General features: G+C 27.3%; 1 long non-coding RNA gene across 2 annotated transcripts; it reads right to left on the bottom strand.

Moving 5' to 3' along the window:
* Positions 1-1,957: 1,957 nt before the first annotated feature.
* LOC107462210 (uncharacterized) lies at positions 1,958-5,445 on the bottom strand. Of its 2 annotated transcripts, XR_008002032.1 has the most exons (5): positions 4,987-5,445; positions 4,748-4,860; positions 3,302-3,442; positions 2,889-3,008; positions 1,958-2,458 (listed from the first exon to the last, which is right to left on the bottom strand). It is a non-coding gene; the product is annotated as an uncharacterized LOC107462210 (long non-coding RNA). The 2 variants fall into 2 exon arrangements; XR_001586751.3 differs by having other exon boundaries at positions 4,748-5,445.
* Positions 5,446-5,929: the final 484 nt, after the last annotated feature.

Below are 5,929 nucleotides of genomic sequence, written 5' to 3'. Positions count from 1 at the left end.
TAAAGAAAATAGGAGAGTTTGATGTCTAATTTTCGCTTTTCCATCTTAACCCTATTAATAAATAGTGATTAATATAATTGTCATCTTAAAATTTGGTCAAAAATATAATTATTAGTTAATTTTTTTCATTTTTCGTACAATTACCTTTTTATTCTATACCTAACTTCTACTTATATTGTCTTCTTCTTTATTATATGGAGTACATGTAGTAATCTCTTCCTATTTTTATTTCATTTCATGAAAAAAAAAATTGATAAATATGTATATAGAAAATGATAAAAAAAATAATAAAATAAAAATTTTTAAAAAATAATGAAACAAAAGATAATTTAAGATATTGAATACAACTTTAAAAAAAAATTTTAGCAATTAAAATTATGCGAGAAAAAGAGTTTTTTAAATAGAAATTTTTATATTTGTTTCAAATTAAATAAGATTGAAAAATTTAAAAAATATAAAAATTAATTTTCTAAAAGTATTAGAAAAAAATAACAATATAAAAATTACAATTTTGTTTTGAAATTAAATAAAACTTTAAAAAATCAAAAATTTTATTATTTAGAAACATAAAAGTTGATATATTAGATCTAAAGAAGAATTAATAATTATTACAAATAAGTGTTAAGAATATAGGAAGTATTCAACCATGTAATAGTTTTATATTCAATTGTATATGTTAATAGTAATTAAAATAGTAGTGTTTATATAATATTACTTTCTTAAGAAGATATAATATATTTGATATTATTTTTTTATAATTATTGATAAATTTGATAATTTGATTAACAAAAAATTTGAATAATTGATATCTTAAATATTTTCTTAAAGTAAGAAAATATGACTTAACAAGTAAATGTGAAAAATAATAAGGAATTATATAATATTTATACATTTAGATATCTAAATTAAAGAAAAAAAATTCTTTTAGTAATTTTTTAATAACTCAAAAGTTAACACAATTGACTAGTTATGGATCAAAGTGATAAACAAAAATAAGAGTTAGAATAATAGTACGAAAATAATTAATTACAATCGAGATGAATAGAAAAAGAAAACAAGAAAAGAGAATAAAATAAGGCAACATAATAATGATAAGAAAAATGATAGTATATAATATGATGAGATAATATAATTAAAATAAAAATTAATAATTTTAAAAAATAATAAAATTAGAGATAATTAAATATGTTTAAGATAAAATTTAAAAATTATATATTTTTTTTCTATTGGAATTATGTATGAAGATAAAAAATGTTTTGGATTTAATATTTTTTAATTTAAATTATTTATTTTATACATTTTAAATGTTAAATAACTTAAAATATTATATTTTTTATAATTTATTTTAAATTATTAATATTAAATTTATAATTTAAAAATAAAAATATAAAATTAATTTTTTAAATTCAATAGACGATTAAACAGATACAATAATACCTGTTGAGCAGCTAATATATATAATATTCTAATAATTTTGTACAACTTAATATTTATTAATATAATTACGTATATAATTCACCATTTTTAATTAAATTAGTTAAATATTATAAAATAAAAATAAATACATAATAATACTAAATAATTTCTTTAAATAAAAATAATAATCTTTTAACAAAATATATTTATAATGAACCAAAAGTATTGAAATAAACATAATTTTAAATATTCATACATCTCACACTAAATTAAACATATTCATATCAAAATATACATAAAACCACTTAACGTTTACTACTAATATACTACGGAAAATCAAAATATTATATCCTACATAAATATCTTCTAATAAAAATCATTAATCAACCATACATCTATTCCACTTTTGCTAATAAACAATCGTGATAAACAACTTAATCTTTATCAACATCCTCAAAATTATCCTGCATAATTATATAGAAAAATAATTAAAAAATATATTTATAATGTTATAGTGTCAAAATTAAACGAGATGTAAAAATAACTAAACTGATTCACAATTATAAAAATAAATAAATGAATACATAGTGGTTTTATCAAACATATTCATTTAGAAACCTTAATCAAACAGAACACTGCTAGCTAGCTAGTTATTTAGCTCGGGGCATGCCCCTAGAAGCTGATGCTGCAACCGGAGAAGAAGGTAGGGTTACCATGACCAAGTTGCCTTCACTCGATATCCTCCTCATAGGGTATGAAACTTTGTCCACTTAAATAAGAGAAAAATTGGGTTTTATTATACTTTTGTTAAAAATAAAAAAGTATCATCTGTTCAAGTATAGTAATAGCCCCCTTGATTGAAAATGTGCTGCATTCTCAGGTTCATTCGAATTGCTCTCATTCTATTCCACAAGAATTTATATGCACCAAGAAACCTCTCATCATAGGGCTGATCTAGCAGAGAAAGTAGATATTCAATTCTCTTCTGCAGTATGGGCATTGGTTGAATCAAGCTTGCTTCCCTCTCTGCTGTCCTAATATACTGCCATGAAACATGATAAGTGCTACTAATGAGAGGTGATAATAGTATTTATGAAAAAAAGTAAACTAAATGAAGAACATATTCATAAACTTACTTGTAAACTAAAACAGAATAAAAATGAAGAAAAAATAAAACCAATTTGAATTGAATCATCAGATTGTTGTGATTTCTTTGTATTTTACAAAACATTGACAACTAATCTGAAAATTCTGCACAAACCTTTCATAACCACCAAATCCCAAGCTACACAAGATGGATAATCGACAGTTATAACTTGAATTATAGAGTTAAGATACTGAACTAAGTAAAGAATTAATCATGTTTAGACAAAGACATTCTTATCCACCGCCACTAAACATTCAAAAAGAAATAATGAGTAGATAAAAGAAAAGGTTAAATAATTGAGATCAAGAATGAAAAAAACAAGCACCTTTGTGATTTGTCCCACATGGCACATGCCACTTTGACAAATGTTTCCCCAGACAAGCAATTGCTCGAGGATGTGGCCAGGTTCATACACTAATTTCACAGAACTGTCCTTAGAATTATACTGCAAGTAAACGTAAAATATATAAAGCTTTCTGTTCTTTGTCGCACCTTTTGTTCAAACATTTACTAGGATAAGCAGAAACTGTGGAGGGATGATAACAATAAAATTTTCACTTTTTAGTAGAGAAAAACAAGTTTAATATTAAATGCTATGTTGCAAGTGCATGGTTGTCAATCACCAGAAAGATATGATACACAAACACAATTGTAATTTGAGACTTATATATTGCATACTATTTGGTAGAACAAACAAAAGTATTCAACCACTTGATAAAACCAAAGTAACGAGCATACCTCATTATCTGTTCCATGTCCAAGATGTCCGTACCGCAGAAGTCCTGCAGTCTTGGGAAATAAAATAAAAAATGTTTGAAATGGGTGTCCCAAAAAATCCAAAAGTGCTACGATTCATATCCTCTTCAATTGATGCCATTCCTGATTTGAAAGAAACTTCCCTAGCATTAGTAATTACGAATGCAGAAATAATATTGGGAGTTTATAACCAAATTATTTTAATGCAGAAATAATATTAATAGTTTATAACCATTCTCCTTAAATATAAAGTATCTAATATTACCTGCGACTTATAGTAACTAACAATCATAATTAATTAGGTTCGGAGATCAAGGATATAGGCAATAGATTAACTTCATTATTATGATCTTTAGACAGCAGTAGAAATTATATCTTTATGTTTGTATATTGAATAAAGTCAATCAATTAATTCAATCAAATATGGGTTTTCTTTGTTTTAAGTGCTCTTAATACCTCCTTTGCAGCTAAATTCTCATACTTCACTTTGGCAATTTGTTCACAGCCTAAACTTTACTGTCAATAAAATATTTATCTTGAGGATCAGAACTGATCTCTCACTCCTAAAAGTGAAATAACAAAAGCAATTAATTATGATCATGACAAAAATATTGCATTTAAATAATTTCAATCGAGTACTTGCTCATATAATCTTAATTCACCAAGGGGCTTTAAATACTGTTGTAAAAGTAAAGTAGCTTAAAGTTTAAAGACAATATCACAATATGCTACTCCGTTCATATTCAAAATTTCACTGACAGTCAGAATAGCAAATATGACATACCACTTCATTATTGCTACGTTTCTAAGGTGCAACTAGCATTTGATTTCTTAGCCTCTTTCCTAGCTAGTTTTATTTCTTAACTTTCATCATTCTCAAAGGTCAACAAGCTTTGCACAAAAGAAAGGTATAAGTAGAAATTAACTAAACCAAAATATTAGATATTTTAAAAAGGGAATTGCCACACGAAAACAGTCATGCTTAACTAACAAGACCAGGTTAAAATATTGTAAATTCACTCTGGCAAGTTATGATTAGATCATCAGAGAGTAGCATGAAGGTCAAGTTATGACTAGGTGAACCAATCCACCAATAATTATTTCATGATATCTATCGCAAATGCATGCCATTCAGCATGTAATTTAATCCATAATAATCAGTTTATCCCAAGAAAGTAATCCAGCTTTCTCAAGAATTTAATAATAACTACCAAATCTGCTGGTACTTGGTTTCCAATGAGAGAATAGCACTAATAACAACTAACAAACCCTAACAAAGCAAGATGCAAATAAAGCAAAATGCAAAATAAAAAAAAAAAAGCAAACTCTAACATAGTAAGAAGCAGAAACTACAAAAGATTGTAGAACCCCAAAAATCAGAACAACAAATCCTCAAAAAAATCGCAAAACCAGAAAATTCATACACACCATTGATCTCTGTTCAGTGCTAATGTCTCGGTTCATCGTCACTACCATCTCAGTTCTCCATCGCGGTTCGTCATCACCAAGGCCAACTTGTCATTCTTCACTGTTCTTCGTCACTGAGAACAAAGAATGAGCGATTTTGACCGAGACCGACTAAGTGGTTATGAGAGAGATAAAGAGATTCTGAGACATTAGAATGTGGAGACGGAGTGGTCAGTGGTGAGTGGAGATGAATCAATTACAAATGAAGAGTGTGTCGCAGAGTTATCTCCTTCGCAGCGTCGCATATTCGCATCTGCACCTCATATCAGTCGCCGTCGCACCTCTTTCTCCCGGCCGCAGCTTAGTTCCCATCGCAGCTCGCCTCGCCTCCTCAGTTCTGTTGCTCTCTATCGGTCGTGGTTCCGTTACTCAACGCCTCCCTGCAATTATCCGTCGTCTGTCTAGCGCTGGTGCCGTAAATGAGTGTTTGAGAGATGAGAGTGTGTGGTTTTGGAGATAAAGGGGCAAGGGTTTCAAGAGAATTAAAAGGGGAAAATGGTTTTTACTTTTTAGAGACATCAGTGTGGTTTCAGAGAATTAGAAGGGGGGAAAGGAAAGGGTTTTGCAAGATTAAGGGTAAAGAAGGGGTTTCACGGGTTTGTGAAGAAGGCCGAAAACGGCGAAAAAGATGATGAATTCTAATCTCTGAAAGAAGAAGGGCGCAGGTTTATGGAAAGGAAAAGTTCATTTAAGGGTTATAGCGCGCTTATATTAGGAAACGCTTCCTAAGCGTACCCAAAATATAATAATTAGACTACTCTTAAAAAATGTTTATTTTAATAAAAAAAATGAACTCATAAATATTAAGATAAAATTATGTTTTATAATTAAATATAATTTAAAAAAATATAGTTGATTAAGTAATTTTTTTGTAGTGTATTTAAAACTATTTTTATTTAGAAATTAAAAAGATAATTTAGAGAATGAATTAGAATTTTTAATGTAATTATTTTTTAATTTTTTATTATTCTTCTGCCTAGTATATATCTAGGGCTCCGTATTGAGTAATCTAAAATCGATAAATCTCCTATAAAAAATATATTATATTATAAAGTCTCAAATTCAAAACTTTATTTAACCAATACTCAACCGTTTACCACTAAAACCAATTTCAATTTCAATTTGAATTATTACCAAGTGCAG

This window comes from Arachis duranensis, chromosome 8 (assembly GCF_000817695.3).
Source record: "Arachis duranensis cultivar V14167 chromosome 8, aradu.V14167.gnm2.J7QH, whole genome shotgun sequence".
Classification (NCBI taxonomy): Eukaryota; Viridiplantae; Streptophyta; class Magnoliopsida; order Fabales; family Fabaceae; genus Arachis; species Arachis duranensis.
The sequence above is the reverse complement of the archived record's forward strand: the minus strand, read 5'-3'. Positions and strand labels throughout refer to the sequence as shown.